This window comes from Oncorhynchus masou, chromosome 5, assembly GCF_036934945.1.
Source record: "Oncorhynchus masou masou isolate Uvic2021 chromosome 5, UVic_Omas_1.1, whole genome shotgun sequence".
Lineage (NCBI taxonomy): Eukaryota > Metazoa > Chordata > Actinopteri > Salmoniformes > Salmonidae > Oncorhynchus > Oncorhynchus masou.
In genome coordinates, this window is record NC_088216.1 from 52,330,009 (window position 1) to 52,349,789 (window position 19,781).

General features: G+C 43.5%; 1 pseudogene; it reads right to left on the minus strand.

Moving 5' to 3' along the window:
- Positions 1 to 1,866: 1,866 nt before the first annotated feature.
- On the minus strand, positions 1,867 to 18,997 carry LOC135539806 (transforming acidic coiled-coil-containing protein 1-like; annotated as a pseudogene).
- Positions 18,998 to 19,781: the final 784 nt, after the last annotated feature.

The following is a 19,781-nucleotide window of genomic DNA, read 5'->3' on the forward strand; positions in this document are numbered from 1 at the left end:
GCTAAACCACCTGTTGTGTGTCTCGGAAGGAAAGCTTACTAAAGGAAAGCTTACAACCACCTGTTGTGTGTCTCGCTAAAGGAAAGCTTACAACCAGGAAAGCTTACAACCACCTGTTTGTGTGTCTACAACCACCGCTCCCTATGCTGTGTCTCGCTAAAGGAAAGCTTACAACCACCTGTTCCCTATGCTGTGTCTCGCTAAAGGAAAGCTTACAACCACTGTGTCTGTTGTACAACCACCGCTCCCTATGCTGTGTGTCTACAACCACCGCTCCCTATGCTGTGTCTCGCGGAAGGAAAGCTTACAACCACCTGTTGTGTGTCTCGCTAAAGGAAAGCTTACAACCACCTGTTGTGTGTCTCGCTAAAGGAAAGCTTACAACCACCTGTTGTGTGTCTCGCTAAAGGAAAGCTTACAAAAGGAAAGCTTACAACCACCTGTTGTGTGTCTCGCTAAAGGAAAGCTTACAACCACCTGTTGTGTGTCTCGCTAAAGGAAAGCTTACAACCACCTGTTGTGTGTCTCGCTAAAGGAAAGCTTACAACCACCTGTTGTGTGTCTCGCTAAAGGAAAGCTTACAACCACCTGTTGTGTGTCTCGCTAAAGGAAAGCTTACAACCACCGCTCCCTATGCTGTGTCTCGCTGAAGGAAAGCTTACAACCACCTGTTGTGTGTCTCGCTAAAGGAAAGCTTACAACCACCTGTTGTGTGTCTCGCTAAAGGAAAGCTTACAACCACCGCTCCCTATGCTGTGTCTCGCTGAAGGAAAGCTTACAACCACCGCTCCCTATGCTGTGTCTCGCTGAAGGAAAGCTTACAACCACCGCTCCCTATGCTGTGTCTCGCTTACAACCACCGCTCCCTATGCTGTGTCTCGCTGAAGGAAAGCTTACAACCACCGCTCCCTATGCTGTGTCTCGCTGAAGGAAAGATGAAAACAAAACATCAGTTTCAAACGATTCTTAAACAGAGCAAAAGTCAAATTATAAACAGGAAATGTCACTACTCCGTTGATGGATTTGTTAAGATATTCTTGTCATAGTGCTCTTTTGTTCAGCTACATGAGCTAAGGGGTAAGACACAAGGAATATGGATTAAAGCCTATATTGTCTATATAACGAAACATATTTGTTCAAACAACAAATACGGTAACAAGAGTTTTTCCAAATAATGTCGCATTGTTAATACAGAAAACCAAGCACCTCCTCCAGATGTGGTGATAACAGACATGAGCAAACAAAGATACTTTAACATATGCTGTACACATGAAACACGTGTGCTTTGCCCTCAAACTATAATAATAATTAATAGGGGTATATAGAGTATATCTCATGGAGCTACATAAAAGATCTAGAGCATCGACCACAAACTGCAGTTTGAAGTTGATATCAAATAACAAGAAGCTACATAGTTATTCAAATAAATGTGCAATCCCTTGATCTATTTAAAAAAAAAACGTATACTAGCATACCGCTATAAGCATGTCCTACCTAAAGAAAGGTACAAAACAATAGAAGATCAAAATTAGAGTAGATCGAAACAGTAACTCTATAAAACGAAAGATGGATCGCTCGGAATCTCTAGTAGTTACTAGAATAGCAGCAGAATGATTGTGTAAAGTCTAAACCCGTGGAACGCAAGCGATTGCAAAACAAGAGCCACCAATTGATTGTTGATCTCTTTCCCTGTATCAACAGAAGAATGTCCCCCAAACCCTTTCTGGATCACACGTCTCTGTCTCTTTCTTCAAAACTGATAATCCATGATGTAGAACATACCTTACAAACACACCCCACAGTACGCAACGCAACAGGTTACAAGCAGATCCCTCACATAGCCCCACGACAGGGAGAAATCGACAGTAATGTCCATACTATGCTTTATTTATGCAAAAGTTACGATTTGGCACTACATGCCTATAACAGCTGCACATGCACATTACAATTTGCCACATCAATACTTCAATTGATCATTAAAAACATATACTCATAGCTGTTTCGCAGTTTATTTGTTCCATTCGAGAGACAACGGGTGAATACTGCCGTCACTCCCTGTGTGTATAAGTAATAATAGCAGAGACGGGTTCAGATTGTGTTGATGTGTGGACAGTTGTTTACTAGTGGTGGGGATGGTTAGGCCTTGGCTGCAAAGGTAAGGCAGAGCGGAGAGATGTTGGTGGAACAGTACATCCAAGAACTCCAAAGTTCATGATATCAGGTCTCAGTCTAATGTTCCGAGCTTTGCTATTAGTTCGTCGCAGATTTTCGTGAGTTCCTCAATTTCTTGGTTCTGTGAAGAATAGAGAGATAGGCAGAGATTGTTCAATCAAAGATTCAGCATTTGAATTGTTTTTTTTGTGACTAACAAATGTGACATCATGAAACACTTCCCGGTCGTAATGCGCCATCTTGTGCCTCTCATTGGGAGCCATTGATAACGAACACAATTCTTGTATCCAATTATTCTTTTACTATCAATGGTTCCTACTGACACATTATCTAATAGGGATAAAGTCAAGCCAAGTCAAGTCAATTTAACTCATGTCAAGTCAAGTACCTTCTGATGGAGGGCCCTCTCCAAAGAATCCACCTTCATCTGCTCCTTCCTCAGGCTGGCATGAAGAGCCACACTCTCTGAGTCGGCCCTGGAGCGCACTTGGGCGATATCTTCATTTGCTCTGCAACACAGCAGAGAGCGGAACATTAACGAAAGAAAAGAAAGAAAAATAGAAGACCTCACAAAGAAATGAGAGAGTGAACCATAGAAAGATAATGTCGCTCGCCTCAAACGTACATAGTAGCCAAACAAACAATAGACTAGATAAAGTGATATATTTATATTTAACATGATCAGATATTTAACATTGAGACATTTACTGTCTCAATCCCTAGAGTCAAGACTCAAATCATATAAAACATCTGCTGAAAAAGCAGTCTACATACAAGAAATACTGAACTATCGTTACTTGTCTAGTTTTTCCTCTGCGTGGATCTTGAGTGTGTGGTATCTCTGTTCTTCCTGTCTGACGCGGACCAGGTACTCCTGGGCACACTTCTTCAGCACCTCTTCATTCTGCACACACACACACACACACACACACACACACACACACACACACACACACACACACACACACACACACACACACACACACACACACACACACACACACACACACACACACACAGAGACAGACAGACAGACAGACGGAAAAAAAACTGAGAACTGAATAACCTTGTATCTCCATTACAGATAGTCATTTTGTTCGCAACAGTCCGATACAGAAAAAACAGTGACGCTAATAATACCATTTCATCCCATTAATAAGTGCTTTTCTAAACATAAAAGGACTCTGTACATCACAACATCAACAAAATAATAAAAACAGGAAGTACAAAAGGTTAAGTGATTTACATTTGGTTGAGTTGTCATCTAAAGCGATTCAATGTGAAATCAACAACAAAAAATTGCCATGTCATTGGATTTAAGTTAAAAGGCTGGATGAAAAAAAGACAAAATTCCCTTACGTTGAATACTTTTAGAAAATCCACTTAGTTTCTAAGGTTGATTCAATGTCATCACATCATTTTTTTGGGTTGAAATGACGTGAAAACAACATTAATTAAACCAGTTTTTGCCCAATGGGTCACTTCTTCAACAGAACCTCTCTAGTCTTAATCTAACCTTACACTCACATTCTTTAACCTTCTCTCTACTCTAGTGTTAACATGTAGCCTACCTTCTTAAAGCCTTCCAGGACGGTCTTCATGTTCTCGTAGCGTCTGAAGAGGTCAGAGAGTGAGCGCTCCACGGAGTTGAGGTCAGCCAGGGCCTGGTCCCGCTCCAGGATCACCTGCTGGACGCTCTTCTGGGAGCCCAGGACACTCCTCTTGTGCTGCTCGTCCTCTGTAAAGGTCGCAGGTCAGACAGTTGAGGGACATCCAAACAAGGGTGTGTCTCAAAAGTCTAAATCGGCTTGTTATTATCATCTAGTTCCATGGATTTGCACTGATGTGGAATTAAATAGGCTGGTGAAAGCCATAAGCTGGTAGACATCCACCATATTGCTTTCACCTCTCCCATGATTTCATATCAGTGCAGATAAAATGAACTCCTCAAGAACTTACCAATCATCTGTGCAACGGTTTTCTCGTACTCTGCCACTATTTTCCTACAAGAGACAGATAAACACAGGAGAGATATAAATAAAAATGAAAAGGTTTCTTTTCAGTCTAAAAGGTTTCTTGTGAGTTTGTCTCTGTTATATTCTAAATATGATTATCTTTGAATTATGGCAAACTAAAGCAACAACGCCATATAATACCTCATCTCTAACACCTCTATGTGGCTTTCTTCATACTTTCTCTTCCATTCATTGGCTTCTATCTCTTTAGTAATTATCTGTTGGGGAGAAAACACTCTAGGGTTAGAAGAGGCTTGACAGCCAGGCATCCATTTGCTTGCTACTTGTTGATTATTTAAGCATGTTTACTATTGTATAATTTAACAGAAGCACTGTAGTGTGTGTTCAGTGTTACAGTGACAGTCTGCAGTCAAGGAACTGAGCCTTTAGCTCAAAGGACTAGCTTGGTGTTAGCTAGGTTGTGTTCATTAGGGCAGGCAACGAAAAATGTTTTTTTTTAACAAAAAATGTGTGTTTTATTATTAGTCAAAGTAGTCCCTCTCTATTTCCGTTTGGTGCCTAATGATCACGACCCAGGTTTAATCAGTTAGTTACTGTACCTCCTCTCTGATCAAGGTGAGCACTGCTGCTTTGTCCATCTCACTTTGCGATATGGTCTCCAGGGAGGAAGGACTGCCTTTATCATCATGACCCTCACAGCCAATCAACTTTGGCTCTGGGGTGATTGACAGCTCTTCACTCTGTAGACACCAAGGACAAAACATGTCAGTCTGAGCTCTAGTGCAAACTGGCTTCTATTGACAAATTATGACAACTAACAAATCAAAAGACCTAAGCCAGGGATGGGTAACTGTCCGCCCGTGTACCGCATAGGCCCTCTTTTTAAGGCACGCGGATCAATTTCCAAAAATGGGGCCCTCGACCACAATGTATTTTGGGGTCGAGGTCTCAACTTACCGGTGAGAGTTAAAATAGTAGAATACAAAAGGTGCAAATTCGAAATTTGGTTGTGCATCAGCAGTTTTTCTCTTGTTATGTTAGTCACTGACAGTCACTCAATTAGCCTTGTCAGCTAACAATTTTTAGATTGGTAAGTTAGTCTAGACAGCTTTCTAAAATAGTAATCATAGCCAAATGCTGACCGGGCATGCAGGGCACATGCCCAGGGGCCCTGACCTTGGGGGGCTCCCCATTGATTTTGCAAGTCCCTCTCACTCAGATATCATACTGACATGGCATAAGTCATGGCAAAATGTGTAGAATTAGTTTATCTCTACCTCATGGAAAAATTATTATAATTGCATGACATTTGTTAAAACAGTTCCAAATGTTCTCTCTGCCCCATGGAAAAATGTGTTGAATTGCAGAAAATGTGTTTTAAAACAACAAAATGTTCTTTACGCCCCATGGCAAACTATGTAGAATTGAAAGAAATGCTACATTTCTCCGTCGTCAAGAAGAGGCCCAGTAAAATGATTTATCGGCGTGCTGGAAGGACCCCCCAACCAAATCTTGCTTAGGGCCCTCAAAAGGCTAGAACCGTCCTTGGCTATTGGTATAATCCATTTAGTTAGGAGAGTTAAGTAGTTTAAATGCACAAATGGATTGATTGCACAAAGCAGTTGACTGTATGTCTGGGTATGGATGAGGGTACGCTGACCCACGAGCCACTACGGTCCCTCATGACGAGTTTAAATTCTTTGTGGCCTCACCCCCATCAAAGTTGGCCAGTCCTGATCTAGGCCTACTTACCGAAGTGCAAATGTCTTTCTCATCTATACAGTGTGTTATCCTCGCCTGTGGACCTGAGGGAAAAATAAATATTGAATCAGGGGATGGAGATGGAAAGTCATTTTACTCAACACTTGATTTTCAATGGCCAATAGGTGGCAGTAAAACGTAATGTGAGATTCAACAATCCAAGAGGCTCTCCAGAAGCTGCTTTTATGCTTTGTCTAGGACTGCTTCTTGCATTTAGCTGTTTGTTTTCTTGCCCCTTTAAGCAGAGTCCCTTTGATGATGACTATTGGATACTTTGACTACTGATTATTGGATACATCTAAAACCGGGATTCACAAGCTTTTCACTCATGTCCCCCTTCCATCGTTGGGGAACATCGTGTACATCTTATATGTGTTCATGTGATATCTGAGTGACTCAAACATTACAACAAAATCAATGGGCAAAAAAAAAAACTAGCTAAAAAATGGGCTAGTTGATCTGGACAAGTTCAAAATACTGTAGCTCTCTAAGGTCTGCAATGACTAACACGACAAGAGGAAAACTGCTTATGTACTACCCAGTTTCGAAATTGCACCGTGTGCATTTTACTATTACAACGTTCAAGAGTAAATTGAAAGCCCATTGCCCATTGATTTTGTTGTAATGTTTGAGCTAATAATATAACTAAACTCAATCACTGTTAGCAAAACAGCCAGTTCTGAACAACGCATGCCTGAGCGAGCAGACTTTTAGGGTCCCTCGGCTAAATATATACTGCAATGTAAACTTGCGAACTTGTCAAGCCTCGAGCGCTACCTTCAGAGGGAGCGCACAACACCCGGCCTACAGTTGCCCCCCTTTAAGCAGGGCTGTGTAAACAGAATTGTCTCGTTGAGCCAACACTCTTACAATGATAGCATAGCAATGTTTTTGAAACAGCTAAAATGTACAGACATTTTCCTTAATTTTGATTCTTTGAACCTGTTTATTTTTTGCTTTTCTGACTGCTGCAACTCAACATTCAGCTATTTGCTGCGCGCTCATTTTAAAAAGAAGCTAATGATTCTCTGTGGCCAAATCATGCTCTCTGGTGTAGTATTTTCAAAGTTTGCATTTATTTCTGTATAGGCACGAGTAATTATATCGCTAATTTGGGCAGATTTAAATCAATTTACTTTAATGGAAGCTTATCTTCCCCTAGGCTATTGGACGTGTCACCTGTGCCGACATCAATGTGAAAGTGACCTGTGCATAAAACAGCTGGCCTCGAGGCTTACAAGGCCAAGTCCAACGCCGATATCAGATTCAAAGAAATCGGCGCGCCGACTGACAAAGCAAACTTTGTCTCTGCTTTCTAAAAGTAAGAGAAATGCATGCAGGATGGCAGCTTCTCCGAACGATGCTCTGCATGGTCCTAAAGCCATCTAGTATGCTAAACAGCCTTTACATGTTAATCGGGACTGGAATGATTTGCGTCTACTTATGTGTTGCCTACTTGTACATTTTTTGGGTCTTGAGCTAGCCATATCCAACTGACACCCCTGCCTGAGAGCAAACCAAATTTACCATCCAGCAGCGCCTGGCTTTTGACATTGGATGGGTTGGCTGGGCCTTTGGCACATGCTGAGTCTTCCTCCACCTCGGCCTCCTCCTTGGCTTTCTGGCCCATGATGCCACTGCAAGCCAACTTTTCCTCATCGGTGGCATGGCGAACACGGCGGGGCATTCCTTGAACCTGGGACACCACCGCATCCTCTTCCTGTAAACAAGAGAATGCAGTGCCAGCGTGCTGTCAGTCTAGAAGACTCTAGAGGAAGATAGAACACTGAGGTGATGCTACTAACTGTCATTACCGTATTCAATTCAATGTATTCCATCTGATAGGCGGTGAAGATCATTCTATAATTAAATCCATAATCTGTAAAATGTGCATACTGTACCCTCAGAGAAAAAGTCCACCTACAAAAAAAATCTAACAATGCAGCAATATTCCAAGGTGCATTCTTTATGCATTTCAACATGCAAATAGTACTTGATTTCTCTGATATTATAGTTTTTTCCCTTTTTTTCAAAGGGTTACATTTGGGGGTCTCTTGCAGTAGTTTGATAGTCTATTGAAGTACAATGGGAGGTCAAAAGACTTGATGGCATACGGCCTCTATAAACAGTGCTGAGAGATGGGTAAATGCATCTGTCAACACGCCAGGGTTGTACTGCAGTGCTAGAGACACACTGATGAGTGTGTGAGAAAGGGAAAGGCACTGGTCAGCATGAGAGAGAAGTGTGTGTGTGTGTGTGTGTGTGTGTGTGTGTGTGTGTGTGTGTGTGTGTGTAAATGAGATGAGGTAACCTACTGAGTAATAACAATTGCAGTGACACTGCAGCAAGGTTATATTCAGCTGATATTGCACACACACACACCTGATTGCAGACATCCAGGACCAGGGACTGGTTTTCATACTTCTTCACCTTACAAGAATTCCTAGAGGAAGAACACAGGCAGAGGATTTGTGAATAAAAAATATAGCATTGGTTATTGGGGCAATCAGCCAAGATGACATGTTTACTTGACATGTAACTGTTCAGGACAGGTATCAAATAAATAGCTGTTGTCTAAATATGGATTATACTGTAAACACTACAGGTCCCATTGGTCTTGTCAGTGATGCACACTACAACACTGTTAAAAATCCTATGCTGATTGAAATCTGCTATTTAACTTTGCAAAGAGTAACAAGGCAACCGTTCAGGAAATAGCCAACTAGCTAATGAATCTTTGTTTTTCAAGGAGGGTTTCACGTGCCAACAAGCAGGAGTGCAAGTCACTAAAAGCATCTTCATTGAGCTCTCATCATGACAACAATGAGCTCTCATCATGACAACACTGAGTTCTCATCATGACAACACTGAGCTCTCATCATGACAACACTGAGCTCTCATCATGACCACACTGAGCTCTCATCATGACCACACTGAGCTCTCATCATGACCACACTGAGCTCTCATCATGACCACACTGAGCTCTCATCATGACCACACTGAGCTCTCATCATGACCACACTGAGCTCTCATCATGACCACACTGAGCTCTCATCATGACCACACTGAGCTCTCATTATGACAACACTGAGCTCTCATCATGACAACACTGAGCTCTCATCATAACAACACATGCAATGGGACAGAAAGTAAAGAAGGCATACCAAGCGAGAGACTGAGTGGTGGAAGAGCGAGTTCTACTTACAATAGAAAACAGAGAAACTTCACTTGTTCAGTGGTCCTGAGGCGAACAAACACAAGGTGGAAGGAGAAGCGGAGAAGGGGTGCATGATAGACAGACAGTGGAGGTTGGTTGGGTAGATGGGAGGGAGGGAGGGGGTACAGCGGTGGCACAGAGAGCATTTTGGGAATGAAGGATGAAAGAGAGAGAGAAGGAGGAGTGAGTAGAGGTGTTCTGCTCAGCATTAGAGATGGAGTTAGGTTTCTAGGGGGCTGGCTAGAGGGCTGAGGGTTTGGCAGCAGGCGACTGACCCAAACATTAGGATGCCAGTGACTTCGCAAAAGGCAAAAAGAGATCCAGTAACTGCAGCACCATCTAAAACTAGTTTGAACTAGTGTGAAAACCACAAAGGAAGGCTGATATCACATACTGTAGGATAACGACAAGGACGACAATTTCATGTTTCTGGATACAGAATTACCCTGAAGAAGGCTACACTAGTGGTGGAACACAACGCATGCTTTGGATTGACGTGCTGAAATGCCAAGCTGTGGGTGTAGCAGACTTACTTGATGATCCTGTCCTTGCTTTTCTTTGGAGGCTGGCGCGTTTTCTTGTCCTCCTCCAGGGGGCGATCCAGCTTTGGTTTCACTGCTTCCTCTGCTGGCCTCTCAGGGGTATCCTGAGAAGTTGGGTTTTCACTGCCCAGGGCTTTAGATGGCTTAAAGGGTTCAGCTGAGTCGTCAAAGTTCTGAGGATCAAAGCTGTAGGATCCTTTAGGAAGAACTGGGGAACTGCTTATTTTGCAACCACCAGCCCCAAAGGGGTTAAAATTAGGGTCATCCCACTGGTTGGGGTCATACTTATAAGTTGACTTGGGAATTGGAATGTCATCCAAACTTAAGGAGGCACCTGGCACGGAAAGCAGTTCAGAAGCGGTTTCTGAAACTGTCTCTGCTACCGGTTCAGCTACGACTGGTTGGGGTGTCGGCGTCGGGGCAGGTGCAGTCGTTGTTGCTTTGGCCTTTGGTTTCTTGGTGGCGAGCTTGCTGCCAGGCTTTTTACCCAGCCTCCTTGGCTGTGTTTTTGTTACCTCGCCTGCCTCGTCTAACCCAAACTCCATCTTCACAGGCTTGGGCTCTTTGACCTCCTCAACCTCCATTTTAGGTGAGGAACTAGTCCCACAAAGCGGTGGAGAAGAGCTACGTACAGGTACAGGCTCCAGTTTGGGAAAGGAGCTACTTACAGGTAGCGTCTCAAGTGTGGGCAGGGCATCGGCTGCAAAAGCTGGGGGGGAGTTCTGTATCTTGGAGCCTCCAGTGGCAAACGGGTTAAAGCTGTCGTCAAACTGGTCCGGGTCGAAGTTGTAGCTAGCCTTAGGGATTGTGATGATGTCAATGTCCCCATCCCCCTGTGTGCTAGCATCGCTCAGGGCTCCCTTTATCTTCAGGGAAGGGGGCTTGGTTTTAGTGGTTTTAGGGATTTTAGTGAGTTTGGCCTGCGGTTCAGAGATGGTCTCAATGGGGTGTCCATTACAAACTGGCTCTGTGCTGCTGGACAGTGGCCTCTCTTCCTCAGGTTGACCTAGGTCCAGAGAAGTAGCCAGTGGCTTCTCCTCAGGTAGGCCTAAGTCCAGAGAGGTAGCATTTGGCCTCTCATCGGGTAGACCTAAGTTCAGAGCAGGACTGGTCATTGCTTCTCCATTGGCATGTGCTGGTGGGTCTGCTGTGGAGGGTTGAACCTCGGTAGTGTCTGTGTTGGGAAGCATTTGGGGCCCTTTTTTAGGGTCCATGGGGGCCTCCTCCTTAGGGTCCACGGGGGCCTCCTCCTCAGGAGCCAAGGGGGGCTCAGCCTGGCCCATGTTCTGGTTAAAGAGGCTATGAACTGGATCCCGGCGAGGCCAGACACCATCAGCTGTTCATCCTCCTCCTCCAGGGTATCTGGTGAAAGCAGGAGAGGATACAAAAAGTCGACTCAAAAACCAGTAGTAGCTGCCAGAAAATATATATTTTTAAACGTAGCCACAAATGCAAAAGACGACGATCAAAAATGTAATTTGGAGTTTGATGTAATTTCAACAAAAAAGCCTTCTCAAGGCAGGTTGCAACAAATATTAAGAGATGATAATATTCCTTGGTTGCTACCAATCTCACAGTAACATAAAGTTGCATCTATTTCCATGGTTACGCTTTTTTTTAAAGGCCTAATAACATAACAATACATTTGCTTGTACTAGGAAACTGTAATAAGGGAATATGGAAAAGCCTTAACAGGTCAGATTGAGAGTGTATGTCTTGAGGGAGCTGTTGCTATTGTTGATTTTGCAACACTGCCCAGAGGAATGTACAAATGTTTCCTGATGGCCGTCATCGTCACAGTTTTCATGCAACAGTCTGTTGCTAAGAGACAGGGGGCAGCAAAGGCCCTAGTTTATTTATATTCAGTGGAGTGGAAGAATTAATATGCTACAGTGTTTAATGCAGCGTTGATTCTCTTATTCAAAATATTTAGAGCTAATCATCACTAAACAAAGTCAAATCTTTCCATCAGTATGTTTACGTACATGTGAATGGGTGTGGTGTGTGTGTGTGTGTGTGTGTGTGTGTGTGTGTGTGTGTGTGTGTGTGTGTGTGTGTGTGTGTGTGTGTGTGTGTGTGTGTGTGTGTGTGTGTGTGTGTGTGTGTGTGTGTGTGTGTGTGTGGACAGAGAGAACAAGAGAGGGCCGCAGAGAGACGTACAGTATATCGGATCTTGATTTGAGCCAGTTTGCGACAGTAGGAAAATAATCCTGCAGCAACAGGAAATGTGAATTATTATGTGGATTATAAATAATGGACATTATTGAAGGGGTTGATACATTTTTCATAAGGCAAAATTAAGTCTGAAAAGTGGAAAATGAAATGAAGATCCTACATCTGTACAAGCCTGGACAGAGCAGATCTGATTAACTGCTCTATAGTCAGTTCATCAAAGTTCAGATCCCTGTTCCCAGGAATTCAAGGTGAAGTTATTGAATCTATATTTAGTGGAGATAGTGAACATGGCTATATTGCTATATTATCAAGAGAGAACACCTATTTCTGATGAGAAGTGTTTCTGTAGTGTCATCACTTTTCAGTCTCTATTATGCCATTATTACGTTCGGTCCTGATACTGCAATAATACTAAGACTAACTCTCACTGGACAGAAGTACTTTTGTACTCATTTGATACAAATACTCACAGTATAAAGGAAAATACAGTTATATATTTCATAATATATGTTATACTTATTGTCGGCACTGGGGTTTTTAGTTCAACCCTAAAACAATATAGCAGTCGCTTCTTTTCCTGCTGTAGCCAAATGCAGCACTAAGGACCTAAAGTAGAACAAGACGAGACAGTAGGGCAAGACAATACATTCCCCAAGTTAAGAGTGGTTATATAAGCTCTCTCACCAGGTCTGAACACTGGCAATCAACTTTCTCTTATTTAAGACCAAACAAAAGCTGGTTTTATCGGTAAGGCAGTGGGTTATGGCATGAATTTTGACGGCCTATCCAGTCGTGAATGCACACTGCCCGTATGTGCATGGGACAACAGTAGCCTAATGTGCTTTTGGTGCCTGTATACTTTGTATTTAGAAACATAAAAAACGAATGAATGCGATCTGATTTGTAAGATGGTTCCGGAATGTTCATAAAACATAGGCCTATTTGGGAGTAGTACAACGTGAGTGGACATTTCTCTTTACATTGGATCTTTGTCCTGCTACTGTGAAACGTTTGGATGTGTGTAAAACCCTCCATAGTCTGCCCTGTTTTAATATTATATGCCCACAGGGAGAAATGATGGTGCTTGTAAGTTGTATGTTTAGCATGTCCATGCTCAGCCATAATGCAATTTACAGTAGGCCTAGCCCCTTTATCAGGGCGAATGCGTGTGCATTCATCAAAACCCAGTCCTTTCGAACGTGTGCCGAAAAATATGATAGGAAAAATAGCAGAAATATTTCTGACGCACCCCTGCTTAGATTAGCCGTTACGTTAGGTTGTTAAAATAGAGCTCATACTGTTTTTAGTTTGAAAGAAAATGTCCTGCAATTTTTAGCATTTTGCCATTGGGCGGAGAGAACATTTAGCAATTTTATAACTAATTTCATGCAATTTTACTTGTTTTGCCATGGGGCGAGAAAAATGTGCAGTTTACAACTAACCACATTCTTACATTGCACCACATTTTTAAATTGCACCACTCCTGGGAGGAGTGTGGGATTTATAGATGTATAGACATTATTTCTGTCTATAAACCCTACAACATTCTTTTACTTAACTTATTGCCAGAGATAGTTAAGTATTCAGAGAGTAGGATAAACAACAAGGTTATTTTTGTGTGCACTACTAAATGTCTCTAAAAGTACCTGCAGCTTCATCCTAGCCTGTTGCCAGGTCTGTTTGTGCTGTCTTGCCAACTCATATGGTCTTTATTGGAAAGACTGCACAAACAGATCTGGGACCATTAGCAAAGCAGCACAAACAAATCCTGGAACAGGCTAGCTTCATGCTGCCAAGAACAGTCCCTTCAAAACGGGCCAGTGAGCTAGAGTTCAATCTTCTCCACAGCTGGCTGCGTGAGGAAGAGGAGGAGTGAGGAAACATCAGGAGAATGTTTGTGGTTGTGGAATAGAACTGAAGACAACTCCCTCGGTGCGTGCTGCCAGCGAATGCAGCCTTCTCAGACTCCGCGGCTCACGAACGACACTTTCACTACCCCAGGCCTGAGCAAACAAAGATAGCCTGGACACATACTAGGCTGTGCGATGCAATCCCACTCAAAGCAGTTTGAGACCCCTTGCTTTTACAGTCCCATATCAAAACACAGTGGAGTGAACCGAAACAAAGCTCTCAGAGATGAAGAAATACTTATTAAAAGTAACTTTGACAGAGTGAAAAGCAGCACGGCTGTCTAACTAAACTACGCCTCCTTGAATACTTCCAAACCAGCCTGAAATCCAACGGGTATGTGGTTGCATTGCATGCACTCTCTATGAGTTTTGAGACCATCTAAATTATCGCCAACATATACTGGACATCATACAATAACAGGGTTTGAAATGAAGTGTTTCAAGTATATTCAAGTAGGTTTTGGAGTGGCCTACCTCAGATTGACCTGAATGGCAAATATAAGTCCTGTATTCATCCGATGACTTCCCACTGGGCACAGACATCAATTCACAGTCTATTCTGCGTTGGTTCAAGGTAAAGTGATTGAAATTATGTGGAAACAACGTTGATTCAACCAGTGTGTGCCCAGTGGGTTCTCTCTCACAACTAGTGTTAATTGTTGGTGTGAATAAGGTAATTGTGTAGTTTAATAATATCAAGCTTTAAGTGCTGTGTAAAATTAATGGTCTTTGTGAATGTCTAACAGTCAGATGCATACCTTGAGAAGTACGGTAGGCAAACAAAGCACATCTGTCTTCAATTACAGCGGCAAGGTACACTTCCCTCCGTTTGGCCACATGTCAGACGGAACATAGTTAAAATAGCTTTACAGTAGGTGCAGTTTAATCTAATGCAGTAGCAGTCCTTTGAGAGCAAATGCAATCTGCGGTTTCAGTTGAGAAAACATTATTGATCGACATCAAACGGTCTGAAGGACTAACCTACTTGATTCCACCAAACACTGTATTTTGTTTAATGAAAACAGCATATTGAAAACCACATCTGAGGTGACTGTTAAAAGTTGAAGCACCATGATAGCGCGCGCACACACACACACACACACACACGCCACACACACACAGTTCCCCACAGGAAGTGCAAGACAGAGAGACCAAATCTCTCTTGTTGCCATGGAAACTCCAAAGGAAGCCAGCCAGCTAATGCATTCTCTACACGTGAGTGTCAGTCAGTGGTGTGTGGGTGTGGGAGTGAACTGAAGAGGTGGTTGGGGTGTGTGGTAGGCCATGCCATGTACTGTAGATGTTTTGAGGGACTATTTTGTGCTATAATATCCCAACAATATCCCTTATTGTGAAGCTGCTCTGTGTGGTATGTCATTATGATATAGTTGTATGATGTCATGTTGTTGTTTTTGTTGCTGACTCACATGCCCAAAGTAATTGCCCTTCGGGGATAGATAACATTCATTCATTCTAATTTTGTTGTTGAACTTAATGAAATACATGCAAGTGATTTTCAGCATGTTTTGTGCCTACTTCTCTCTTTCTGTCCTTGTGTGTTGAAGGCAAGCAGCAGTGCTCTCACCTGCTCTGTCAGTGGCGAGGTTCTCCAGCTCTCCTGGGACACTGAGTGGAGCGTGGACAGGACTCTGAGCCTCTGGGGTCGCAAAGTGGCTCTCTGAGTCCGAACTGGAAGAGAGAAAGAGAGAGAGAAACAGATAAAGAGAGAGGTAGATGAGTTTGGTCATACCACTAGAATATCTGGAAATACAAACTATTGTGAAAACATCATTCTAGTATGTGTACTAGTACAGATGTGTACTAGTACATATGTTCTAGTATGTGTAGATGTTCTAGTATATGTACTAGTGCAGATGTTCTAGTATGTGTACTAGTGTAGATGTTCAGGTATGTGTACTAGTGCAGATGTTCTAGTATGTGTACTAGTGCAGATGTTCTAGTATGTGTACTAGTGTAGATGTTCTAGTATGTGTACTAGTGCAGATGTTCAAGTATGTGTACTAGTGCAGATGTTCTACTTGCCTTCTGCACATCTACCATTCCAGTGTTTAATTGCTATATTGTAATTACTTCGCCACCATGGCCTATTTATTGCCTTTATCTCCCTTATCCTACCTCATTTGCACATGCTGTTTATAGATTTTTTCTACTGTATTATTGACGGTATGTTATTCCATGTGTAACTCTGTGTTGTATGTGTCAAACTGCTTTGCTTTATCTTGGCCAGGTCGCAGTTGCAAATGAGAACTTGTTCTCAACTAGCCTACCTGGTTAAATAAAGGTGATAAAAATGTGTACTAGTGCAGATGTTCTAGTATGTGTACTAGTGCAGATGTTCTAGTATGTGTCCTAGTGTAGATGTTCTAGTATGTGTACTAGTGTAGATGTTCTAGTATGTGTACTAGTGTAGATGTTCTAGTATGTGTACTAGTGCAGATGTCCTAGTATGTGTACTACTGTAGATGTTCTAGTATGTGTACGAGTGTAGCTGTTCTAGTATGTGTACTAGTGCAGATGTTCTAGTATGTGTAACTAGTGCAGATGTTCTAGTGTGTGTACTAGTGCAGATGTTCTAGTATGTGTACTCGTACAGATGTTCTAGTATGTTTAGATGTTCTAGTATGTGTAGATGTTCTAGTATGTGTACTAGTGCAGATGTTCTTGTATGTGTACTAGTGTAGCTGTTCTAGTATGTGTACTAGTGCAAATGTTCTAGTATGTGTAACTAGTGCAGATGTTCTAGTGTGTGTACTAGTGCAGATGTTCTAGTATGTGTAGATGTTCTAGTATGTGTACTAGTGCAGATGTTCTTGTATGTGTACTAGTGTAGCTGTTCTAGTATGTGTACTCGTGCAGATGTTCTAGTATGTGTAACTAGTGCAGATGTTCTAGTGTGTGTACTCGTACAGATGTTCTAGTATGTGTAGATGTTCCAGTATGTGTACTAGTGCAGATGTTCTAGTATGTATACTAGTGTAGATGTTCTAGTATGTGTACTAGTGTAGATGTTCAGGTATGTGTACTAGTGTAGATGTTCTAGTATGTGTACTAGTGCAGATGTTCTAGTATGTGTACTAGTGTAGATGTTCTAGTATGTGTACTAGTGCAGATGTTCTAGTATGTGTACTCATTCAATGCAATGTGTTTGCATACTTGTCATGTGCAAAACCAGTTGGCTACAACTGATAAACAACCCACAGTAGTATCTGTGAGATCCAATGTTGTGCTATAGGTATAGCAATTAAACACTGCTATAAAAACATATATACTGCACGATCATCTCTCTCCATCGGTATCACAAAGTCGTGAGAGTGATAACACAATCATCAAAGGCAGGATAGTGTTTTGCCCCAACAAGGAACAGGAGACAGAGGGCACATTGTGTGCTATACATCACTTGCTGTACCTGTCTGCGGTGCTGGGGAATAACAAAGTACCTGAGGCATTGTGAAATACTTCCAACAAACGTCACACACGCACACATTAACCAGTAAGCCTCTAAAACAACAACAGGCATGTCTGTTTGGAAGAACCACATAGTAGAACAAAACGGTGTAATGGTCAAATGCATTTTCTTCTCACTCTCTCTCTCTCTCTGCTCATTCCCCCTTTACGCTTTGATCACACCGACAGCGTCATTGCATTTTGGTACGCCAGAAGTACATTTATTTCCAATGAAACGCTGTGTTTTCCTTGCAGCATCGTGTTGCAGAGGCAGTTGCAGTGTGTTCGTTGTGGTGTATACGTTGGATTTATCGAACGTATGTGTCAAACTGTATGCGTAGGCGTCATTACAGAAATGTAGCAGAAGGTGAATGTTGAACTTTTGTTGCACACATATCCAGATGATGCTGCGTACCATTTTGCGCCAGGGCACTGTCGGTGTGATTGAAACGTTAGAACAACACCGACTCACAAACCCCACAGGTGGAAAGGCAAAGCAGGTGCCACTCTCCCCCTCCTTCCCCCATATGACACCCCCTCTCCTTCCCCCATATGACACCCCCTCCCCCCTCCTTTCCCCATATGACACCCCCTCACCCCATCCTTCCCCCATATGACACCCCCTCACCCCATCCTTCCTCCATATGACACCCCCTCTCCCCCTCCTTCCCCCATATGACACCCCCGCTCCTCCTCCTTCCCCCATATGACACCCCCTCTCCCCCTCCTTCCCCCATATGACACCCCCTCACACCATCCTTCCCCAATATGACACCCCCTCACCCCAATATGACACTCCCTCACCCCAATATGACACTCCCTCACCCCATCCTTCCCCCATATGACGCCCCCTCTCCCCCTCCAGCTGCATTGTGGGTCTCACTTGGAATGCTTCAAGGCTCCAATGTAGCCAACAAACACACTCGCCTGCACCCTTGAGATCCATCTTCCTCCTCTTCCTCTCGCTTCCCTCCAAGGGGCAGCCGTCTATCCTCCTCCTTCACCCCCTGGCCCTCCTCCTCCTCACTGTCCTCTCCCTCCCCTGCTCCCCGGACTGCCGTCCACGTCCACTTGGCCCAAGACACGGGCGACAGCCAAGACATCCTCCTTGGCACTGTTTTCGGCTTCCTCCCTTGGTCTGAATAGCGTAGACACTATCTTCTTGTGTTGTGTCAAGATAGACACAATCCGCTCTGTAGTGTCTGAATAGACCCTATCTGTTTGAGTTGTCTTCAATGGTTAACCAGTTGTATCTATCTTCTTCTCTCCCTCTTAAAGATGGCAAAATAAACCACCAGTTGTTCTTCACATCTTAGTAGTAGCTCCTCCTGGCTGTTCTCTTCTTCATGTTAGTCAGTTTCCCCTGAAGGCGCTTCTTCCACTCGGCTGTTGATGTTCTGTTTGGCAACCTTTTCTCAGAGGCTTCCAGTGCTCTCGTCTTCTCTTGCTCCGTTTCACTCTCTCTCTTACTGTCTGTCACGCTCCCTCTCTCTCTGCCTCTGTGGCAGTCAGAATACCACAGCAATGATCTGCTGGCTTCCAGAGTGCTGCCTAGCTCGCACTCTCACTCTCCCTCATGCTGTCTACATCAGGGCCAGTCCACTGTGAAAGAACATGGGGGGAGAAAGGAAGCTTGCGTCTTCAAAAGATTGCTGTGCTCCCTGGGCCAGTGAGTGTGGCGGCCCCTGTGGTGACAGAGTGGTAGCTCCCAGTCAGGCAGCTGTTCCACTCATGCAAAAAGCAGAAGAGGGAAAACGAACTGGGGCTGAGGAGAGTCTGGTGTTGCAGAGTGGTGGAGTCGGTGGAGCTTCACGTTTTACAGCGCAGAGGGTTTCGGAATGTAGTCTCCCAAGCTCCCCGCCCTCAGGCTGTTTAACCGTTAACCGTTTCCCTCCTCCTCCGACCCGACAAGGCGGCAACAGCCAGCCATGCATGACTGGACCAGACCGGGGAAACCTGTTCTTTCTCATAGCCCCCAGTTCCTCCCTGGTTCACGGACTCAATAGCCCCCTTGCCACTCTCTGGCTCATTGTCCCAATAGTCATCGATTCTCTTCTTTTCCTCATTTCCTTAGGATGCTATTGTCCTTTCCTAATTTCCCTAGGAAATGTTCCTGTCCTTCATGAACGCTGACATGAAAAGGTCTTCATTGGCAAAATAGATCGGTCGAATTCTGACCCTATCTTTTCTTAGCCTAGCGGTAATGAGCGTTGGGCCAGTAACCAAAATGTTGCTGGTTCGAATCCACGAGCCGGCAATGTGCAAAAATCTGCCGTTCTGCCCTTGAGCAAGGTAGTGAACAACAACTGTTCCCTATGACGTGGACGTCGATAAAGGCAGCCCCCCCGCACCTCTCTGATTCAGAGGGGTTGGGTTAAATGAGGAAGACACATTTCGGTTGAATGCATTTAGTTGTGCAACTAACTAGGTATCCTCTTTCCCTTCCCTTCCCTCAAGCCGATCAATTGTCACCAAGAAAAGGAGACGAAGCCATTTTAAATGATTGCGACACAACCTCACTGATACCACTGATGGCTGCTTGAAATAATAGAAGAGCCTGGGG